This window comes from Tursiops truncatus, chromosome 19, assembly GCF_011762595.2.
Source record: "Tursiops truncatus isolate mTurTru1 chromosome 19, mTurTru1.mat.Y, whole genome shotgun sequence".
Taxonomy (NCBI): Eukaryota; Metazoa; Chordata; class Mammalia; order Artiodactyla; family Delphinidae; genus Tursiops; species Tursiops truncatus.
This window is the reverse complement of record NC_047052.1, coordinates 6,161,992-6,186,826: the sequence shown is the minus strand read 5'-3', so window position 1 is coordinate 6,186,826 and position 24,835 is coordinate 6,161,992.

Below are 24,835 nucleotides of genomic sequence, written 5' to 3'. Positions count from 1 at the left end.
TGGAACTCAAGGTCTAATGAGAAGTTTATAGAAACCACTTGGAAGCTTTTGTGGAACATTAGCCCAGAGCCTGGTAAAGAGGGTAACAGGATTACATTCTGAGATTTAAGCCCTAAAAACAATGCATAATGGGTCTTAACAGTTGGAAAAGTAGAGATGGCTTCTAGGCTACAAGACATCTCAGCAATCTGGTTGAATGAATAAACATATCTAATGAAAAATGTGCTGCTCAAAAAGGATTTTAATCTGTTCACAAAAGCAGAGAGAAAGGAAAAGACAATCTTGGAGGCAATTTTTAGCAGTGGACATCCAGGGAAAAGTGGCATTGCCAACCAATATGAAGAATTCTGTTCCCGTTGGCAAGGGCATCCCTTGTGGAGATGGTTGAAGGAAGTAGTCAGTTGACTTTGGTCTATGGTCAAGGTGCATTGCCTGGATCAGGTTATCTCTTGTGATGCTCCTACAAAACCAGTGCCTTTTTTTTTTTTTTTTTTTTTGCGGTACATGGGCCTCTCACTGCTGCGGCCTCTCCCACTGCGGAGCACAGGCTCCGGACGCGCAGACGCAGCGGCCACAGCCCATGGGCCCAGCCGCTCCGTGGCACGTGGGATCCTCCCGGACCGGGGCACGAACCTGTGTCCCTTGCATCGGCGGGTGGACTCCCAACCACTGCGCCACCAGGGAAGCCCCAGTGCCTTTTGAATTCATTAAATTTCAAAATAAAATTGATTTGGCCCCCTTATAAGTTGGGCTCTACAAAGAGGCTGGATTAATTGGGAGAACTTTTAAAAGTTCCCATGCCAGTCATTTATCACTTTGCATTAATTAGTTGACATTCCAGCTTTATAACAAGTCTCATGAGCTTTAGTAATACAGTTCCACATTTGAAGAAGAAACTGATATTTCTGTGCTAGAAAAGTCAGTTTTCTGAGCCTCTAAGACTGAGGGAAAGACTTCCAAAGACTTGGAAGCCAGTAAATTCACCAAGGGAATGAATTTCACTTCATGATGCCTTTTGAAACGTAAACTACTGGCCTGTTTCTTTCGTTTTTTTTAAACATCTTTATTGGAGTATAATTGCTTTACAATTGTGTGTTAGTTTCTGCTGTATCATGGCCTGTTTCATGGCAGACGCAGTGGTTGACCCACATCTGCATTTGGGAGTCTGTGTTACTTGAAGTTTCCTCAGTATGGAACATCTGATTTCCAGCTGCAGTTCCACCAGACTCCCCTGCTTGTGAGCTCATGCTCATTTAAGTGCTTTAGGTCTTAGTCTTAGGTATCATCAGGCCTGTTGACACTTTTTTTAGATGCGCCTTAGGGAAGTTGTAAAATGTTTAGGCCTTAGGTCAACTACTTCCCCCAACCCAGTGACCCCCAAATAATATTTTAAATTTGTCCCTTGACAACATTAGATTCGGATTTCTAATTTCCTTATCAGATGCAAGGCCGCAGTAAAAAAAGTCATCTGGTAATTACAATCTAAACTGGAGACTGTGTGATTAAGCCACCATTTTTAATTAGCAATGTCCATGGGAAATATGGCTCCTGATTCTATTCCTTTCATTTTCTCTTGAAATCAGCTCCATGCTGGGGCTTTCCTCTTACTTAAAAGCTGGGAATTTTAGGTTTTGGGTTTTGTTTTTTTACCTTCTGTTTATTTCTACATAGCAAGCTGTGGTCAAGACACTTCACTGCATGGCCAAGATAGGGGAAGGGGAGGGAGATAATCAAGTATTGTAATATTTGGGTGATAAGAACCCAGCAATGCACTCAATACACTGCATAGGGGAGGTAAAGGCCTTGTTCAGTCAACTCAATGGGAACTGAGCATCCAAAGATATATAACTACCATTGGGGGACTTTTATTTTTGGCTACGTTGGGTCTTCGTTGCTGTGTGCGGGCTTTCTCTAGTTGCGGCAAGCGGGGGCTACTCTTCGTTGCAGTGTGCGGGATTCTCGTTGCGGTGGCTTCTTTTGCTGTGCAGCATGGGCTCTAGGCGTACAGGCTTCAGTAGTTGTGGCATGTGGGTTCAGTAGTTGTGGCTCCCAGGCTCTAGAGCGCAGGCTTAGTAGTTGTGACACATGGGGTTAGTTGCTCCACAGCATGTGGGATCTTCCCGGACCAGGGCTCGAACCCACGTCCCCTGCTTTAGCAGGCAGATTCTTAGCCACTGCACCACCAGGGAAGCCCTGGGGGACTTCTTAACACTTGACTTCATTTAAAAAGTTGTTCAGTAAGATGACTGATGCTGCCACCGTATGTAAACACATAGTTTTAAAGGCAGACGTAGGGAGGGTTAAGTTTTCCTTAATGGTCCACCTAGAAAACAGAGTTAATGGTATATCATTTACAATGCATTCAGTTGCAAGCAACAAAGTGCCTAACTAATAGTGGCTTAAATGATAAGGTAATTTAAATATATCACATAACAAGAAGTTGTTTTAGCAGCTCAGTGAGGTCAGAGTTGGGGTTCAGTGTCTCTAAGATTATTTTTGGCCTTTACTTCACAGGGGAAAAGCCTTGACACTGCTGCAAGTATCAAGCCCTCCATTCCAAGCAGAAAGACAGGGAAACAAAAAGACTTTCTCTACCTGAGGCTCTCTTTATTGTTTTATCAGCAAAGAGAAGCTTCTCAGCAGACTTCACATGTTTCATTGGTTAGAGCTTGGTTACATGCCTACACCTAGGCCAATTGCTGGCAAGAGGAAAGGAATTACCATGGTAGTTTAGACCAACCTGAAGCTGAGATAGGACCTGATGCCTTCCGTGAGATGAAGAGATTTCTGCTCTCTACCTCATTCATATAGGGTTTACTAGCTGGTTGGGTAGAAATAGAGATGTCTTCTACAAGTATATTTTGATTAATTGTATAAAAGAATTTTTTAAAATTCTTAAATGTGTAGGGATAAATGTCAAAGAATTTCTTTGTGGTGAGGGTTGAGGAGAGGAGAGACTGGGTAGGTTGGATTCTGGGATGTGCAGGTGTCCAAGTAAAAGTTCAGTATTAATTGACCTTCTCTAGGAACTCCCTGTCATGTTTCTTCCAGTTAGCCTGCATCTGGGGTATAAAATACAGGAAAACATCCGCCTCCATCAGCTATACAGCATAACTGTCACTTGTCACAAATGACTGCCTCTTGCCAGCCCAAGTTCACCAAACTTGAACCACTCAGTAAGGTCACTGCCTGTTGTTCCCTGTTACGTTGTTGAGGCATGGACCACCAGAACACCTCATGACTCCACCCAGGCGGCATCCCATGACGAATGGGATGCTCAGGGAGTGTGAGGCCGAAATCGTTTCTGCAGTTAAACCCCAGAGCATTATTAACTGGTGAGTGCAATTTGGCAGAAGGGAGGAGCAATCACATTTTCTATATAAGAATATGGAAGAGTGATGATTAGGTAAGCTGGAGAAAAGAGCAAAATTACCTAGCTATGAAGGAGACTCTGCCTAGAGTGACTGAAAAATAGAGACCTCACAGATAGGGGAGGGTTGCTCCGGAAGCAGAATGATGTTAGCAGTAAAGGGAGTGTATAAGGAGGGGAGGCATGGGCAACTCACAAAAATTTGATTCAGTTGTTTTTTCTGTGGAAGTGCTTGACAGCACGTTTAAAATGAAGATGGTGTGAAGACTCACTGAGGTTCATTCTCTGAGTCTGGAGCTATTTCTGAAAGAGCTAAATAAAAATGTAGCAATTAATTGAGACACATTGTATGTAAAATGAGTGTAATGCCAGATGGAAGGAATGCATCTCTACATTGTTTATCGAACACTGACCTTGTACTGTGAGCGCTGTGCATTCATTATCTCTTTTAATTTTTACTATCCCTGTCTCAAGTAGGTGCTTTTACTACCTCCATTTGACAGATCAAGAGGATTGTAGCTTAAAAAGCTTAACTCGTAGGTGGAAAGGGCAGGAGGTAGACCCAAGTTGTCTGAATCCAAAATCTGCCTTCGTAACCTCTACTCTGTACTGTCAGCTGAAATTAAAAAATACTGAAGGGATAAAAAGAAATTAGAACTCAGGATAAACTGAATACTAGGGTTTGTGTGTTCCCCAGGAGTAAGATGATGTTGTAGATTTAGGAATGTGTACATGGACTCCTTCCATTGTACGTGACAGATTCCCAGAGTAAACTGTCTCAAACAAAAAAAGAATTCATTGACTCCTGTGGTGGGCTGAATAATGGCACCCAAAGGTGTCCACATCCTAATCCCCAGAACCCATGAATATGTTACCTTAAATGGCAAAGGGGGCTTTGCAGTGTAGATTAAATTAAGGTTCTTGTGATGAGGAGATTATCTGGGTGGACCAATGTAATCACAAGGGTCTGTATAAAGGAAAGATGAAGATTTGAGTACAGAAACAGATGTGAGGATGGAAGAAAAAGGGTGGAGTAATGTGAGGAAGGGGCCACGAGTCAAGGAACTAAAACAAGCAGGGAAACAGAATCTCCCCTGAAGCCTCCATAAGTAATACAGCCCTGCTAACACCTTGCTTTTAGACTTCTGATGTGTTCCAGAACTGTAAGAATAAATGTGTGTTAAGTCAGCAAGTTTGTGGTAATTTGATACAGCAGCCGTAGGAAACTCATACAACTCCTGTAGCTAAAGGGTCCAGGGTAGCATCAGCTTCAGGCTTGGCTGGTTCCAGGTGCTCTGATGAACTGGCCATGAAGCTGTCCCTCTTCATACCCTAGCTCTATTTTCCTCTGTGTTGGCCTTACTCACAGGCAGACTTTCCCTGAGTCGGGGCCCATCAGTGGCTACAGGCTTCCATTTCGTCACTTTAGCAATTCTGGCAGAGCAAAGAGCACCCTTTCCAAATAGTATCAGCAAAGGATGGCCATCAGGGGCCTGGCTTGTACCAGAATCTGTCACCATGATTCTGATTGGCCAGTCCTAGGTCACTGACCACAGGAGGGGGACAGCAGCCCCACCTGAATCTCAGGGACTTGCGAGGTGGAGGGTGCTTCCCAAAGGAAAGTCCAGCCGGATAGGCACACACAGTAGGTGCCTATGACAGGATTGGAGGCAGATGCACTGGGATGTGGAACCTTGCTGGCTCTAAGAAAAACCAGAGAGATGGAAATGGGGGTTTCTCTCTGACCATCAGAGACAGTTAAAAAACCGCAAATCACAGACAGCCGTTATGGCGTGAGTCCAGGGACTTGTTGAGACTGATGAAGAAGGTGCGGCAAGAAGTCAAGAGATGGCTAACAAAGGGGTGTGGGGGTCCTTAGGGTTTCTGTTTCAGTGTATGGCCCTAAGGAGGAAGGACCCCCTTCTTGGTGGACAGGAGAAAGAAGTGGCCGTGCTGAGTGATCCCTTTGGACACATGTGAGGCGATGGTACCCCTGGCCCCTGGCTCCTACGTGGCTGCTGAGAAGGGGTTTTGCAGAGTAGGCTCCACACCCCAGACAAGCTCCATCTGCCCTGTTGGTCTCTGCACACTCCTGGAAACCCTGACAGACTGCTCCTGCCTCTGAAGTGACCCTCAGACTGGGGCTAAGATTGGGCAATGCTCACCTTCTAGGCGGCCACTCTTCGCCCTGGGCATTTACTTCTCAAAATGAGTGACTACAGTGTGACAACACTGTGTTGTACATTTGAAAGTTGCTGAGAGAGTAGATCTTAAGACTTGCCATCACAAGAAAAAAAATTGTAACTATGAGGTGATGGATATTAACTAAGCTTATTGAAGTGATCACTTCACAACATACACATATATCAAATCATTGTGCTGTACATCTGAAACTAATACAATGTTATATGTCAAATATATCTCAATAAAATTGGGAAAAAATGAGTGAGGAGACAGATGATATTGCTGGCGCCGTGGCAGGTAAGCTCTGAAGCCTGTCCCTCAGGGTCCCGTTCAGACTGCTTTTCCTCTGCATGGCTCACAGAGAGAGCCTCAGATGTGTTTCTTTTATCCCTGTGCCTGTCAGAGCGCCTCTCTTTTGGTGCTTATGGGACAGAATGGGTGCTTTAGCCCTCAGTTCTAATACTAAGTTGATTTTTCCTGATCATTAAAAAATATAAGGCAGATCATATCATCCTTTGTTCAGAGCTATCTGGTGGCTTTTTATCTCTCTCAGAGTCAGGGCCAAGTCCTAACAAGCCGTGTTGGTCTTGCACCCTGGGACCCTCTGTTAACTCTCTGGCTTCTCACCTGCTACTGTCACCCTCGCTTCTTCCCCAGCAGCCACCGCAGCCTCCTCACTTATTGATTCTATTGTCTGTCTGCCCCATATCCCTCACGATGAGGCAAAGCTCACGAGGTCAGGAATATTTGTTCTTTCTGTTCTGCTTTCTGCTGTATCCTCAGCATTTGGAGGAATACCTGCATGTAGTAGGTACTCAGTAAGTATCAGCTGAATTGAGTTGATGCATTACCTCACACATGTGTGCATGCATTCATTTCTCCAACATTTGCTGAGTGTGTATAGAGCACCAGCTAATGAACTTGGAGCTGCACTCAGCAAGACAAGCTCAACGTGGTCTCTGCCCCTAACAGCTTATACCATAATGAGGAGAGAGTGACATGTAATCCAATAATAGCAATCGAATGTGATAATTACTAAGAGGTGGTGTAAACCTGTGGTGCTAAGGGAGCTTGGGGAAGGGGGCACGAACCAGGGCTGAGAGTCCTTTCTGCTTCCATAAGAGTAATTCCACCTGGGAACCCAACACATAATTGCTATTTCATTGTTTATTTCCCGTTGGAACTGTCTCTAGGTGTATACACTACTTTTCTGAGCAAATGCATTTCTAAATCCAATAGATTTAGAAGTTCTCCCATTGCTGAGTTCTAACTTCTGGGTTGTTTAGTTCCCAAATACTGGGGTTTGCTGGAAAATTGCGATTTCCTCCCTGTGATAGGACAGATGGAAAGCCAGAGCACCTCGGTACCTCTTGTTACCAAGTAAAATGTGCAGAGAGCTGGGCCAGGCACTTCTAACCGCCATACCCCCCCAGATGGCTCCTGCTGGGTGGCAGGGAAGCATAGCTCTTCCTACCTGGACTTGGCACTTGTTCTCCCTGCTCCAGGCTCTCCCCAAGGCTGTTGGGATGGCCACTTTCTTCACATTGTTGAAGCCTCAATTTAAATTCCACCTCCTTGGAGAGGCAGTTCCTGAGCACCCTAACTAAAATTGTCACCTCCCCACATCAGACCTAATCATTTTCTTCATATCACTGACTACAATCTGAACACATCCTGTCTGTCTCCCTCATTAGAAGGTAAGTTCTATATGGACAGGAGCCGTTTCTGTCTTGTTTGCTCTTGTGTCCCCAATATACATGGGTGCTCATATAGTATTTATCAGATAAACAGATAGCTAATAGAGGAGCTCCTCAGCTACAGCATCATGGAATCTTGGTATTTATAGGATTAGAAGGAGCTGTGCTTTTTTTTTTTTCTTTTTGCAAAATTAAAAGGTGAGACTCAGGAAAGGAGGAAGCTCAACCAAAGCCATCCCAGAAGCATTCACACCATTGTCCCACCTCAGGCTGACACACCATCTGCTGCTGTTGTTGGGAACTATAAGCTCGTGGGTCACTATTGAGATGGGTGGTACAAAGGTTATCTCTTGGGAGCCAGTGGGAGCCGCAGCTCCAGGGCTGGTCCTGGCAGAGGCTCCCAGTGGTGCCCTCTAGTGGCAGCCATGTTATATGTGCTCAGCTCTTCCACGCTCCTTGCAGGTTCATAAGGACGGAGAGAGCTTATGAGACACAGTCTTCTTCATCTACCTCCTTCTGGAGGCTTATTACAGATTCCACAGGGACCATGCTTGACAAACATCAAAACAATTATTCATTCCAAGAATGACCTTAAACAGTGTTTGATAGGCCTGTTAGAGCCAAAAACTTATTTCGATTGCTAAATAATCACTTCAGCCTTGTGGTTCCACTGCATTCCAGAATCTTATGTTATTGTTTTCAAGAGCTGCTCAAATATTTAACCCTGTGTTATTAAATTTACTTTTTTAATTGAGATATAACCTTCATAAAATAAATTGCATATATTTAAAATGTACAGCACAATGATTTTTTTTTTGTGGGGGCATATGTTTGCATCCAGGTAACCACCACTCTGATCAAGATATAGACATTGCCACCACCCCAGAGGGCTGGCTTTCTTGTGCTCTCTCACAGATAATACCCCCTAAACGGAACCACCGTTTTGACTCTCATAATCTCATAGATTAGTTTTGCCTGTTCTTGCACTTTACATAAATATCATCATTCAGTGCTTTTTTTGGTATCTGGATATTTTCAGTCAATATTTTGGCTATGATATTCAGTAGCTTATTCTTTTTCATTGTGCATTATTTCATGGTATGAACACATTGCAATTTATTCATTCTACATTTAGTACATTTAGCTTGTTTCCAGTTTTTGTCAATAATGAATAATACCACTTGGAACATTTTCATGCATGTATGTTTGTGGAGTATGTATTCATTTTGGCTGTGTACGTGTCCAGGAGTGGAACTGCTAAGATATTTTAGCTTTAATAAATACGACCAAACATTTCCCCAAAGTGGTCATATCCATTTACACTGCCATCTGCAGTGAATGAGAGTTCCAGTTCCTCTACATCTTCACCAACTCTTGATATTGTTAGTCCTTTTAAATTTAGCCATTCTGGTACCTCACTGTGGTTGCACTTTGCATTTCCCTCATGACAAGTGATTTTGGCACGTTTTGTTATGTTTATTTAACTCTGCATTCTGAACAGCTATACATTTCTTGTTCAGAGCATGTACCCCCCCCAAAGTTTACAGACTGCCTTTAAACTCATTGTCCTTTTTCATGAACCTTTCCCTATGTTCCCCATGGAATGTAGGAACATGTAAGAATGTAGACTAGAAATCTTGACTCTCTTTCTCATTACCCTCTGCCCACAAGAGGTCACAGAGTCCTACTGCCCCTATTTCAGAAATATCTCCTGAATGTTTGCTTCCCTTCATTCTCATTGTGATCATCCCAGTTCAATTTTATCACTTTTTAAATCCCTATTGGCAGGAGAACATTGCTCTTCATATTCTCATAGCTGAAGAATGGGCCCCATCTATCTGAGAGTTTCCTCTTTGATTCAGAAATCACAGACAATAATAACAATCATGGAGACTGCTCAAATTTCCAGAATGTTGAGTGTCTTTCAGGACATTCAAAGTTTCTTTATAAGTGTTATCTTTTTAGTTCTTACAACATCCCTGTGAAGTGGGTCCTCTTGTCACCCCCCAGGTTCAGATGAGGAGACTGAACTTTAAGGAGCTTAGAGAGTTGAGTTGGGTTGGGGAATCGGAGTCCGTCTGCAGAGTCGACTGCTTAGCTACTCTATTATAGTTATCAGTGGTGCTTAATTGAAAGTTACAAGCTCATATTTCATAACATATTTTGCTTTTCTACACACTTGTAGTTTTGAGATTTATAGTAACACATCTGGGAATGAGGTGGTTGACAGCTGCCATCTTGGCTAGAGAAACACTTTTGCACTTGGAAATATGGTGGTATCCAGGCTAATATTCAGGTTTGAGACTCTCCAGAGCCAGCTAATTCCCCATGGAGGAAACCATTGGTGAAAGCTATGAATCACAGGGGAGCTGCGTCAAGCAGCATGGGTGGGTCCCGGCAGACCACCTTCATTAAAAGAAACGTGACTCCTCCTGCAGGCACTGCTTATATAAAGCTCTAGTGCTCTCGTCACAAGTGAAGATGACCTTCATTGTATAACCAAGGGGGTGGGTCTTTCTGGAGCCAGCAGTCTCAGGGAAGGTGCAGCAGAATTTGTCACCGTTCCCTCTGTACAGGTTCCAAGTAGAGGTCAAAGCAGTCAACAAGCAACACTGACAGTTCCCAGGAATCCAAAGGGAGCACTCCCTTAGCATCCCGGGTTCTTACAGGGCTTCATGAAGGATGCAGGGATTTCATCCTCTTTAATTCAGACCTTCAGGACCTAGCCCTCTGGTGTGTTAGCCTACCAAGGATTAAATGCAAAAGCTACGATTCATTGAGCAATCACAACGTCTCAAGCACTGGGCTGCATACTTTATTGTTACAAGCTTATTTAAAATTCACAATAACCGTATTATGAGGGAATTATGTTTATGATACCCATTTTGAAGATGGTGTTTCTGAGAGCCAGAGAGGTTAAGTGAAAAGTCCTAGGCTAGCGCTTCTCAGACTTCAGCGAGTTTATGAATCATCTGGGTTGAAATGTAGGGCTAGGGTGTGGACTGAGATTCTGAATTTCTAATAAGATCTCAGGTGATGCTGCTACTGCTGATTGGGGGACCACACTGAGAGCTGATAGTGGCAGAGTTGAGACTCTCTTACAGGCAGCAGGAATCTCCGGGGCTTTCTGTCTTCATCGTCATGCTGTATTGTTTCCTGTTACTGCTCTGACAACCTCCATTATCTCACTCATTCACAAGTCTGAGATGCACAAGTGTCCTTGCTTCCTAACATTAGACACATGAGTGTTCTCCCTTTCTCTCTGTGCCCCTGTCTCCCTAACCTACTTTCTATTCCGCTCACCTCCTGCCCTTGCTCTTTCCCACACATCCACAGGCATGTCCTGTCATGGGGTTTTCTGGTCTCTCCTAAAATGTCTCCTCAGAGAGGATGCTATCTGAAATAGCGCCCCTTGTCCCTCATCCGGCCCCCTTTCTCCTCTTATCCTGCTGCAAGCTTCTTCATAGCATGTACCACTACCGGATAGAATATTTCATGTATATACGGTTTATTGTTAACTGTCTTTCTCCCTCACTAGAATATAAGCTCTGTGAAGGCAGAACTCTGTCAATTTTGTTCCTTATTTTATCTTTACCATGGAGATCAGCGTCTGCAACATAGTAAAGCTCAATGAATATTTGTGAAATAAATGATTAGATTATGAATGAATGAATGAATGAAAACATGGTTTAACTTCTTAATTATAATAACAATGAGCAGATAACATTTCCTGAGAACATATAGTGCCAAAAAACATACCAAGTACTTTACCCAGTTGATCTCATTTGATTCTTATAAGCACTCTTAGAGAGAGTCGTTACCATTATTCCCAATTTTCAGGTAAGGAAACTGAGGCTCAGAGTTATACTAATGTGCCCAAGGTCATACAGCTATTAAATGACAGAATTAGATTTTTCAACTAGATCTAACTCTCCTAAAGTCACCAAAAAGTCACTGTGCTGGGCATGTGACCTCACCATTATTTCCATGGCAACAGGTCACCGTTGATAACTCTCTTGCAGGATCAACTGGATGGAAACGTTGAGCTTGGAGAGTGGGACTCCATGCTGGAATCACAAATGTTTAAACAAGCTAGAAAAAAATGAGATGACTGGCTTAGTACATGAATCCTTATTTTCTCCACTTTTCATTTTCATCTTATAAGGCTCATCCTGGGCAGGAAAAATGATTCTACTCGATGTTTGCTTTTAATTTTACAAAAATGACCTCTGCTATGTGTAACGATATAGTTTGTTATCAAGAATGCATGTTTAACCCCAGTACTGGGGGTCATTCTACCTCTTATAGCAGGCGTGTAATCTCAGAGTGGAAGGGGAGCACTCATTTTGTACCCAGTGCCCTCAGCGAGTTCTGGTGCACTGTAAACAGTTAAATAGGAGTAACCTCTTCCTAACGTTGGAAGCAGGTTAGTGGGTTTATTTAATCACTGACAAAAGAGTATATTTTCTAGGTGGAAATGAGAGCAGAGAGAGGGGTGTGTGATCAGCTAGAATGGAAGAGTGAGGTTGAGGCTTTGAGCTTTTACGTGTTTTGACAGTAATTCTGAGAGCCCTGCTTTAAAGGGGAGAGTTGTATCCCCTCCCTTGCCAGTGATCAGAGTTGTCATCTTGCATATAAATCTGTGTTCTCTGGGCAGCTGGGTCAGCCCTGGGTCCTCCAGAGCTCTGCCGGTATCATCACTTGGCCCAAGAAACTGGGGATCGCCAAGGTTTTTCAAAGTATAACTTTCTTTCAAAGGCAAAAAATTCAGGTTAAGGACTGTGGAGGCTCATGTAAGAAGCTAGGAGAAGTACAGTGTACAAGCCTTAAGGGTGCACGTGGCTGTATTCTTGGAGGCCTTTTGTATTTAAGCTGTGTGGGAAATAGAGGCTGACTCCAATCCAATATCCGGTCTTTGAGAATGGGTAGAAGTTCTAAGCAATTAATGATGTTTATAGTACTAGTAATAATAAAAAGGACAGCAACATTAACAACATCGGAAACACCTTGAGCTTTCTACCTTCAATAACCCCCCGACCTCCAGTGGGTGTAGGGTCTAGGAGCCTCATTTATTAAGAGTCTTTATCTCCATTCCCTGGCCTTGTGTGTTGGTCAGGATCCCAGCAGGATACAGACAGCATATTCAAATTAATTCAAGGAGTGTCCAACAAAGGGGCGATTTAAAAATGTGTGGTCATCGGAATGTAGGGAGACCATGAGGGACAGTGCCTGTGCTCAAGGTTTAGCAATAGCCAGGCTGTTAAAACCTCCGGTCCTGAAGGGGCAAGAAGAGAGAATGGTTACTGGAACCTAAGCAGCCTGCTGAGAGGGTCTCCTTGAGTGAAGCTCTGGCTTCCGTGTAGGTACATAGCCCACCCCAGCTGACCCTGCAGGGAGGGAGTCCCAGCCTCATCCTCTCCTTTCCTCCATTGTTCTGCTGGGGCTCCCCACGGACCACACTCAAGCAGAAGCCAAAGTCAAGGAAGAACTTTGATGCAGTCCTCCCAGGGCAGGGGGCAGGCAAACAGGGGCTGGGAGTGAATCTGCAGGGGCCACCTGAAGAGAGCCAGCAGGCTGAGGGTGACCAGACCCGAGTGGACTGCTCACCTGAGTCAGCCCAGTCGAATCTCTCTCCCAGGACTTCAGTGCTAGGGCTGAGGACCAGCCAGAGAGTGAGCTTGGGTGACTGGAAATTACTATGACTGTACAATATTCAGGAACCTTATTTTGGGTGGGCACAGTCCACTGTGTGGACAGTGAAACAGAGATAGCAAGTGCTCAGAGAGGGAAGGAGGATGAAGATGCACAGAAAGAAGTACAGCCAGGAGATGGAGAACAGATACCACCCGGGGTCCTGCCTGGGGTCTCTTTCTGAAGAGAGTCCATGCCCCTGCCTTGAGTTCTCCTGGACCTTCCTCATCCTCATAATGGCCCTCCCCCCTTTTCTCTAAAGTAGCTTCAGTGGGATACTGGTTTCCTAATTTGTATAAGAAACAACCATCTTGGAACATTTATTATAAGTCAGGAAACGGGCTAAGTTCTTTATAAGCGTTACTCGATTTCAAATAATCCCGTATGATGCTCCTTTTCCAGAAGTGCAAACTGAGCCATGGGGAAGTTAAATAGCTTGCCCAAGGTTACATGGCCAGAGCAAGGCTGAACCAGGACTCCATCCCAGGTCTGCACAACTGCAAATCCCAGACTCCTGACTGCTTCTCTCTCCCAGAATGAGAAGAGTCTTCACTGTCCTTTGAATTGGCTTCCGGATATCAGTGGGACATCAGTGTGATGCTGTACTTGACCTTGTAGCCTGCCTGTCTGTCTATCGGCCCTTCAGGCCTTCCCTCGCCCTCAAACTCTGAGCCCTTGAGCTGTGGGGGCTGGTTATTACTCATTTGCTCCACCCTTAGATCCATTCTCTGCCGTCTTCCACTCTGCACCCCGTCTGACCTCTCTGGAATCTGACCTCTGGGGCCTTCCTCTGGCTTCCACTGGGGCTCAGCCACTGGGGTTGGTGGGGCAGTGGCAGGGGTCAGTGGGCAAGAGGAGAGAGAGCAGGGCATTTCTTCACCTGTGGCCTCTGTGCTCATATCCCAACAGGCTCTTGAAGTCCAGTTTCCTCCCTGTGTCCTTTCAGTCCTAGAGGTGGTAAGGGCTTTCTGCTGATGCTACCCTTGGGTACCTGATCATCCCTTGCTGCTTTGCTAACCCCGTCCTCATCTGCAAACAGGCCCTTTCTTAAATTCTTTTTGGACCCAAGTGTGTCCTCTGTTTCCTGCAGGAGCTCTGTCCTATAAATTGTATTTCTTCTTGTCTTTGTGGATGTCCAATCGCGTCTTCGGGACTGCAGTTCTAAAACCTGGAAGCCAAGTCCCTTAGGGTCGCTCCACTGGGCACATTGACCTCACAGTTGCAAACCCACTGAAAATTTTCCTTTTGGGTCATGACAACCAGGCCCGGGTCCAGGGTCCCTAACACCCAGTGGTGCCATCAGTGATTTTGGCTCGGGACATGCAGGGAGGGACGTCCTTTTCAGAGTGCTCCTTAATAATGCATACGACAGCCATCAGGACAACTCAAGAAACCCAGTGACAACTCCCTGGATAGCTCTGTCATTACAGTAAGAATGTGAATCGATAGTGTAGTAAAGCTGCCATACATTTATTTCACCCAAGAGATTAAGGGAACGATTTTATAAAGCATTCTGCAGAAAAAAACAGATGCAAAGGGAGACTTGTGTGCTGGTCCTGAACCAAATGCTTTTCCTTTAATACATTTATTTTTTGCTGTTTTATCATCAGACCCCGAATTCCCACATTCGGAAAGAATCAACTTATTAATTTGTTGCATTTTATCTTCAAACCAGGAATCTCACTGCATGTATGTGTGTGTGTTTCTTAAACATCCCAGGATGTACAAGGCCAACCTCAGCACCATATACATAGCAGAAGCTCAGAGAATTTAAGAGATTATGGACAGTGGCCACAACAGTTATTGTTAAAAATAATTCCTTGGCAAGACTTCTGAGCACAATGAGTTTCTCCTGGTGATGAGGCTTCACTTCTTTCTGCATTCCCTTTTCAGCATATTGAACCACCAGCACCACCTTAACGTGTTTGAAACTTCCATTGTGATGGTTTTATCTTCACACTGGTCTGAGGGAGATGCAGCTGGGAGCATCTCAAATGTTGCAGGCAGCATTAACTTCCAGAGGCCAGATTTTCCTCTCTCTTCGTGTTACCTAGAGGGTTCTCTAATGTACATTCAGTAGTTTGAACTTGGCCATAATTATAGTCTTATTATCCTCACCAGCTTTACTTATCTCATTATCTCCTCCCTCTTGTGTTAGAGGTCAGTAGAACATCCCTTTTATTAGCCACTTAATCCTTCTATCTAGTAGTTCAACTCTGATTGATCCACTTAAGGTCGTTCTTTGTAGTTAACTTTGCTGACATTTGCGATTCCACCCCCTGAGTCCTCTCATTGGGCACAAGCAGCCCAGTTCTCTAGATCAGAAGTTCATTATCATTAATTTTATTAGAAGGAAGTAGAATTTCATCTTTGTTCAATGAGCACTGCTTTATTTTTGTGCTCCCTCCGTATTTGTTCTGGATTTGTCTCCTCTATCTTTGCATAATGTTTTTGTACTCTTCTTTCTAAAATTTTTGTAGCAACTGGAAGGGCTAAGACTGACATCTAAAAATGTCCAGTTTCATAGTAAAGGACATGACCTCATGCCCAGGCATAGATAGATTGGTAGAGGCTTGTTAAAGTGTGTGTGTGTGTGTGTGTGTGTGTGTGCGCGCGCGCGCGCGTGCGTGTGTCGGGGAGAGAGAGAGAGAGAAGACATAGGTGTGTACTGTGAATAGCCCACTTTATTGATTCATTCAACAAATATTTATTGGGCATCTCTCAGTATTCACTGGTAAAGGCACTAAATCATCCCAAACCATCATTTTCTGTTACTTCTAACCCTGTACAACCTTTCCCAGAAGACTATGCTCACAATTTGTCTTTGTTTTTAACTTCTATCCTGATGATAAATTTGTAGCCTATATACCATTGTAGGACAAATCCCATAATTTTTATTTTATCTACTTTACAACTTACAAAGATGCTTTTAGAGCATTTTGATAGTTCTCTCATATTTCCAGCAACCACTGTTGGAAATTCCCTGTCTGGAAATGCCAGGGTGGGGGCGGGTAGGACAAATAGTACTGCCCTAAGCAACATTTAAGGTTCAAGGGTTGTTGCTGGCATCTATATGGTGTACCCTGGTGGTGGTTGGGGGATTGGGCATGCAGGGGCACTGAGAGAATTTACGAGATTATGATCTCTGTGAATGAACAATGAAATATTCTGGAGTTAGGGTCAGATAGTCCTACTAAAAGAAATTCACAAGAGGTGTCCCATCACTTTGGTCAAGCCAAGTCCACCCCAGCAGGTAGGGCTGGGAAAAGTGACATTGCAGTTTCTCCTGCAATGGCAAACTAGTTCTCCCAGCTACACTCTGTGAGTAGATAATAGGGTTAGTAGGGAGAATAGATTCCCCAACGATGCCGATAAAGATGCCCGGCCAGCGGCAGCACTGATACGTATCAGAGACATTCAGCTGCATGGGTCACTTGGGGACCTCAAGCGACATGGTTCTTCATTTGTTCTTGGGTGATGGCCTCTAGCATGCATCAGAATCCTCTGGAGGGCGTGCCAAAACACAGATTGCCCAGCCTCAGATCCAGATTCCTGATTCAGTGAAATCAGGAGCTGAGAGCTTGCATTCCTAACAAATTCGCAGGTGATGCTGGTGCTACTGGCCCTAGGACCTCAATTTGAGAATTGCTGGCATATATTTTCCCTGTCCTCCTCTTATATGTTTCTTTGGTAGTTTCAAAGGGTTAATTTCCTTGTGAGTTGGGAATATAACCAGAAGGATATGACTTTGGTTGGGGGAAGTTTTTGTTTTTTTTAACTATAATTATTTGAAACACAAGAAAATTATAATGAACACCACTGTGCCAACTCCTGTATTTAACAGATGCCAACAGTGTACCATATCCATAATAATAGCTATTGCTTATCTAGGTGATTTACATGGCCTAACTTATTTACTTCTGACAACTGTGTGAGAGAGGTACTCTTATTGTCCCTATATGACAGAGGAAGAGACTGAGGCCCAGAGAGGTTTAAAGCCACTTGCCCAACGGTCCACAGCTAGCAAGTAAGACCCTAAATTTGAACTCAGGGAGCATGGCTTCAAGGAATCTGTGCTCTTCACCACCACAGTGAGCTGCCTCCAGAGATTTTAGATCTCTTTCTCTTTCCTTCCTTCCTTCCTTCCTTCCTTCCTTCCTTCCTTTCTTCCTTCCTTTCTTTCTTTCTGTCTCCTTCCTTCCTTCCACTCTCTCTCTCTTTCTTTCCCATTCCTCTCTCTCTCTCTCTCTCTCTCTTTCTTTCTTTCTTTCCCATTCCTCCCTCCCTCCTCCCTCCCTTCCTTCCTTTTTTTTTTTAACAGTAAAGCATTACAGATTCCATCTAAGTCCTGGCTGTACCCTGTCCCTGATCTCATTTCCACTTATGCAGGTATTAACTCTCCTGGAGTTGGCTGACCTCTGAGGGGAAAGTTTTCTGGGTCTCACTTGGGTCCTTTAAACATGGAACTGCCGTACCATTTCCTATGAGTTTGGTTATTTTTCCCTCTGGCCATGGAGAAAATGGCCAAACTTTTGTTCCAAGGTCGATGCCTTCAACAGCTCCCTTCTCACCCACAGAGACATTCTCAGGTGTCCTAGAGAATGCACAGTCCCCTTCCCCAAGTCTCTGTTTCATTGCCTCTGGTAGTCTCTCCAAGTTCAAATCGCTGCCAGCCATTCCTCCCCACTGGCTGATTCCATTTAGCCATCCCAGTCCCAGAGTGCTGACCCCATTGCCTCATCCTTGTATATGGCCTCTCCATTGGTCTCTTCCACTGAGTGCCTCACTCATTCATTTATTTACTCACTGACTAACAAATGTTTATTGAGCACCTACTGAGTGTCAGGTACTTTTCTAGGCACTGGATGCAGCAGTGAGTGAAGAAGACAGACAAAAATCCCTACCCTTCTGAGTGCTTACATTCCTACATCCCCTAGTACTCTCTCCCTTGCTATTTTCCACAGTTTTCCAAACTCTGTGCTCTGCAATCTAACTACCAGCCTGTTAAACTCCTCCTTTTATCCCTGGTTCTCTTATCCTGGCCTTTACTTCTCCAGAAAGACATTGATTGAGGGCGTAAATTCCTCTTTAGCACGAGGGCAGGCATGAGCCTCAGACATTATATAAACTTGAGGGTTTCAAATTCGATATCTGTTTAATAGAACAACCTTGTCTCGAAACAAAATTGTAGGTGGAAGTCTAAGCTATTAAAGCAGATAAGAGAAGAACTGTTTTGGTACAAGTGAGGCAAGAGAGCTGGGAACCCCTTACCGTTGCCTGCCCATCATTTTCTGTGGCGGTTCCCAAGGCTCTGGCACAGTACCCTAGGGTGCCGCAGAACACAGTTAAGAACCACTTCTGCACAAGTTGCATGCTCACCAAGATGCACTTTGGGTTGGGCTCTGCCTATCGAAATGCCAAAGGATGGGGGAAAACTGGGGATTGCTGCTCGCTCCTCCCCTGACCCAGGTCGCAGTTTCCCAAGGTCGCTTGCTGAGTCGGCATTTAGGTGTTCATTTTTTCCTCCTGGTGACTGACTTCCGGAGCTGCTCATTGTGTTCTTTTGTTGTTGTTGTTGTACTTGTCAGGACTTATTTTCTTTGAAGAAAAAGGGCTCAACCCACATATTATGAGAAATTGGCTCTGACATGTACTTCTATTCCTTCTCCAATGAAGTTTCCCTTTACATTTTCTCAAAGTGTCATTAAACTCTAATAGGCTTCCCCCAGCAACTCCCCCACTCCTGGGCCTGACTTAACCAAGCATTTTCTGAAAACAAGGTGACTCTTATTTAAGGATTCTGAATGTATTCCAGTTCTTGGCAGTCTTAAGCACACAGCTGAATGTGTGCTAAGTCTAGCATGGATAATTACACCAGCTGTGACCTTTTAGAAACATGTATTTGGACTAAAGAGGTGTTTAGGCACTTCTGATTGACTTAGGTTTTACTTGGTTTATGTTTGGTAAACTTCGAATATTTGCTTCCATGTAAGCTGGTTAAACTCTGAAAGATGAGTGCCACGTGTGGCCTCCTGTGTGGAAGGGCCTCTCTGTGATGTCTGTGACACAGCAGACCATGTGTTCTTATGCACATGCCTGCACACACACAAGTGTGCACATGTGATTAGAGGCAGGTGGGTTGGCAGGTGACATTTAGAAGTAATGTAGCATGACACTGCCATGCGTGGGGCATGAAGTCAGAAAGGGCACTGGCTGTCGGGAGACAGACACAAGCTATTACTGCCTTAAAGACAGTTTCCTTGCAGCTGCCAGAGATGCAGGAGAGAGCACTCGGAAACGAGCTGCTCTCCCATGTGTGCTCACCAGCCTAGCGTGATCTCGGACAAGCCTCTTAAACTCTCTGAGCCTCAGTGTTTCCATTTTCAAAATGGAAATGGTGTGACCCCCTCCCCCACCCTTGCTGTTGAAGAATTAGGGACTCTGCCTATAACTGCTGGTGGCAACAGCTGGAATGCAGTAACAGTAGAGTACATCCACATTTGAGTTTCTTGCCGTCTGCTAATCCTGCTCACAGACTCTGATTTGGGCACTCCTCTTCTGCTGCATCTCCCCACTCTTGATCGCTTGGTGTAGCAGAAGCAGCCAGAACCCTGCACACATCCCCTTGCCCTTTCCATCTCGGTGGAAGCCCTTCTGACCTCCAGCTGCCAGAACCTGCATTTCTTCTCGTGGTCACCAGAACCTACTCTGCCAGACTGGCAGCCTTGAGGAATTAATATCCTCCCCACCCCTCGTGCCAGGGACAGTCCTTCCCCAATGACTGATGAGAATTGCTCTGTACACCCCCAGCTGCCTCGGCCCTCAGGTGGGCTGATGCTGAGGTGCATGTTTTACGATGAATGCCAGAGTTTCCCAATGGAATAGCTTCGGTTGCCCGCACTGGTCGCTGGCTTGAAAACATTCCCTTTATTGCTTCTTGAGTATTTTCACAGCATGGAAGCTGGCATTTGGACAATCCAAGAGATAAAGGTGGAAGCAGCAAGGTCTTTTATGACGTGTATCTTTCCTATGGCCACTGTGGCAAATGGCCAAAAGTTTGGTGGCTTAAAGCAACACAGATTTATTCCCTTACAGTTCTGTAGATTGGGAGTGCAAAATCAGTTTCACTGGGCTAAAAGCAAGGTTTCCTCCGGAGGCTTGAGGGGCAACTCTATTCCCTTGACTTTTCCAGTTTCTAGAGGTCGTCCTCATTCCTTGGCTCCTGGCCTTATCAAATCTGCTTCTTCCTCGTCAGTAGTCAAATCTTCTCTATCCTCCTCTTATAAGGACCTCACAACTACTTAGGGCCCATCTGGATAACCCAGTATAATCTTCCCATCTCTAGATCCTTAATCACATCTGTAAAGTCCCCTTTATCATTTAAGGTGACATTCACAGGTTCTAGGGATTAGGGTGTGGACATTATTCAGGTGACCACAACCTGCCTTTCCTCCACATTAATTAAAAATGAGTTACTAGGTACAACACACATTCAAAGGAGACGACTTAGGCCCTCAGTTTGAAGGAAGGACTGTAGACATGTTTTAAAACCTCCAAATAGGGAAACCCTAACTAAGACATCTTGGTACCAGCATACATACACCCCAGTTTCTGATGCTTTCTCTTTCCCAAGTTCAGTTGCTAAGAGACTGAGGTCTTGCACTGGCCATCCTGCTCTTTCTCTGGGTTCAGTGGGTTCCACCCCAACCCTGGGACACTCAGTGCATCTGATTCTCAGCTGCCCTTCCTGTGACAGAGTGCTCATAAGGACACCAAAGTAAAAATAACACATGTAATCTTAAACTCCAACTGGCTGTTGCCTCTTTTGCTTTGCAGGGGGTCATAATTCATATGACTGAAATATAAATTTCTATACAGAGACTAGAGGCAGCAGGAGGAAAAAAGGACTGGAATTTTATATTATCTGCCACAGTTTACTCCTTTGCTTTAATCAATCAGTATTTATTGAGAGCATACTATGTGCCAGGTGCTGGGACAGCTGGGGCAGAGCAATGAACTTGTGGTCACAGGGCCTGCCCTCCAGGGGCTTCCAGTACTGGTGGCCTCAGACAATGACAAAATGACCCCTCAGATGCATTGTGACCACAAGTGCCTCCTCCTCCTCTCCCCTTCCTCCTTTTTCTTCTTCTTCTTAAAGCATTGGAACTTTCAAAAGTGGCTAGAAAAGGGGCCACTAGAATACCTTTCTCTGTTAGCACTGTCAGGCCAACCCTATTTCCACAAGACCCTCACAGCCCCAACTCCTGAATAGCAGAGAGATTGAGAAGCTTATGGTAGATGAAGCATAAGGTGACCATGCAACAGGGTCCATTTGGGAAGTTGCATTTAGAGCCACTACAGGAAATGACCTCCTGTGGTCTCAGAACTGACAGAATTCTGGGGCGCCAAGAGAACCATGCAGCTGAGTGCCTCTGAGCCATCGACTTCAGCTTTGTCAGATACCTCAGATTAAGGAGGAAGCCAGTCTGCCCCTGCAGATTTGGCTGTCAGCCTTGATGAGGATCCTCAAGTCAGCAACCCCTGGTAGCAACAGTCACCCCAGACAAACCTTTGTGGCACCCACCATCAGCCTGTGCTTGCCTCTGCTCAGCCTTGATCCTGGCTCAAGTGTTTTATGCTTGCTTGCTTTTTTTTTGGTAACATCTTTATTGAGATATAATTCACATACCATACAATTTACCCATTTTAAGTGTGCAATTCATTGTTTTCTTGTATAGTTATAGAATTGTGCAACCATCCCCACAATTTTAGAACATTTTCATCACCCCCTAAAGGAACCTCTTACTCTTAGCTATTACCCTCTAATACTCTCATCCCCCACTCCAGTGCTAGGGAATAACTCATCTACACTCTGTCTCTATAGATTTGCCTATTTGGACATTTTGTGTAAATGGAATCATACAATGTGTGGCCTTTTGTGTTGGCTTCTTTCACTGGGTATAATGTTCTCAAGGTTCATCCATGTTCTAGCATGTGTCAGTACTTCATTTCTTTTTATGGATGAATAATACTCCATTTTATGGATATACCAGGTTTTATCTATCCATTCATTGGCTGATGGACATTTGGGTTGTTTCTACCTTTTGGTTATTATGAATAATGCTGCTATGAATATTCAAGTTTTTGTGTGGACACATGCCTTCATTTCTCTTGGGTGTATACCTAGGAGTGGAATTGCTGGGTCATGTGGTAACTCTATGTTACCTTTCTGAGGAACTGGTAGACTGTTTTCCAAAGTGGCTGCACCATTTTACAATCCCATCAAAAAAGTAGGAAAGTTCCAGTTTCTCCGCATCCTTGTCAGCACTTGTTGTTGTCTGTCTTTTTGGTTATAGCCATCTCAGTGGATGTAGATTGGCATCTCGCTGTGACCTTCTTGGAATTTAGCATCTTTTGAAGTTTGACTTTCCATGGGGCCAGTGCCCATCTCGTTTGGCACCATCTCTCCATATCTTGCCTGGTGCCTAGGTCATGGTAAATTCTCATGCACCGCGTGGGTTAGATGCAAGAGGGTGTTTTTCCATATTTGATGTTCCCAGTCATGCTCCATCTCATCTCCTGCCTCTCAAATAAGACTTTTCACTTTCTATCTTTGAGCTCCTTTTACCAACTAAATGTCCACCCTAACCTTTGGCTTTACATTTCTGCCCAGGGATGGCCATTCCTTACTTGACATCCAAGTGAGCTCAGGGTTGCGTAGGAGAGAATCTACTTCAGATGTCCAGAATGCACCACAAATGCCCAATAAAGTAGCTCATGTTGGTTCCTCCAGCCCAGTACCTGACCCACAAGTGTTACCAAGAAATGCTTCCTTCCTTCATCTCCTAGCCTTGTTTATTAGTTTCCTATTGCTGCTGTCACAAATGACCACAAACTTGGTGGCTTAAAACAACACACTTTATTACCTTCGTGTTATGTAGGTCAGAAGCCCCATACAGGTCTCACTGGGCTAAAATCAAGGTGTCAGCAGGGCAGCATTCCTTTTGGAGGCTTCAGGGGAGAGAATCCACTTCCTTGCTTTTTCCACCTTCTGGAAGACACCCCCATTCCTTGACTCATAACCCCTTCCTCCATCTTCAAAGCCATCTTCTCACATCTCTCAGACCCTGCTTCAGTAGTCATATCCCCTCTGACTCTCTCTCCTGCCTTCCTCTCCACTTTTAAGGACCCCCTGTGATTACATTGGGCCCACCTGGTCAATCCAGGATACTCTCCTTATTTTAAGGTCAGCTAGCTGATTAGCAATTTTAATTCCATCTGCAACCTTAATTCTGTTTTGCCATGAAACATAACATGGTTCTGAGGATTTGGAAGTGGACATCTTTGGGAGTCATTATTCTTTCTCTCCTTCCCCTCACTCTTTCCCCTTCCTGCCTTCCATTCTCTCTCCCTTTCCTCCTGCCTGCTCCCACCACATTTTAATAGGGTAAGAAATCGAGCAGACTGTCACTTTACCAAGTGTGCTGGCAGGTCAGTGGCAGTTCTGGGGTCATTACTGAAATGCCAAAGGCAGTAAAAGCTGTCTGTCAAAACCGGCCTTGTAACTTGTAGGTCTTTCAGAGTATATTTTTAAATGGAACTTTAACTTCACAAGGTTCATTGTTTCAAGGATATTATGAATTTGCAAATTTTAGAATGCAATTCTTTCATCCTTTAATTAGAACCATTCAAAAGGCAAGTTATTTGGGCATTGTACACAAAGAGGATAAATTGCTTCGTGGCCCAATTGCATCTTGGTGCTGGGAAGAAAACTGGGAGGGAGGGGCTCATGGCAGAATCCTTCCATCCCGTGACCTTTACCCCAGCCTGTGAGAGAAGGCTGATGGGGTGATGCTTAGGGAAAGGGCAACAGGGCCATAATTAGCTTAAACCTTGAGAAAGATAAACTTGGAGGGTGAATGGGGGAAGGAAAAGAAAGTAATGGAGTCACAAAGTAATCTAGACTTTCTTTTTAAATTTTTCTGTGATTGTGTTTGCAAGAAAACAGATGAAAACCATCTTATTCATTCAACAAATCTTTACTTGAGATGTGCAGTTTGCAAAGAGAAATATTATGCAATGTAGGAAGATTATAAGGCAAAGAAACAAAAGGCAATACCCTTGCTTTCATTGAGCTAATACTGGCATAATCACACCCCATGCACCACATGCTGGGAAGGACACACTGATGTTGTCTGTGGTGGATGGTTCTCATTTCCTGGGTGTCTCCCACCCAACTCCTCTTCAGATTGTGTAGTATTGGTGGTAATTATTATCCTGCTTCCTACTGTGGAAGCTACAGCAGGGTGAATCTCTGGAAGCAGAGGATGGACATATGCCCAAGTCTTGGCCAGTCAGGATTGAATGGGGTCAGATAAATGGATAGAACTCCTTGATGGCAGCTGCAGGAGAAGCTAGTAGCATGGTGGTAGAATCTTGTCAGGCTGGTTTGCCAAAAGTTGCTGCCTCCTGGACCTCTGAGACTGACTTGGTTCATGCCCATTTTCCAAGTTGGGTCCTTCATCTTCCCATCCACCCAAATTGGGTTCATCCATTGTGAACCCCAGTTTCCTCCTCTAAATTACTTCTCTGCTTAACATATCAAAACTAGTTTCTGTTGCTTGCCACTCAGAACCCTGGTAGATAACACTCTTTATTAGCTAGGAGAAAATAAGCTTAGTGGCTACCAATTGTAGACACACAGGAAGTCTGGGCATTAGGGCTTAGGGACCAACATTTCCCTATGCCAGGAAGGATCTTCCATTGGATCTTTGCATGTCTTGCCCCTCTTGGACATTCAAGTCATTGTTAAATGCTGCCATCTCAGAGATGACTTCCACAACAAGCCTGTCCAAGTCAGCCACCCTGTCCCTCTCTATCAAGGAATTTGCCG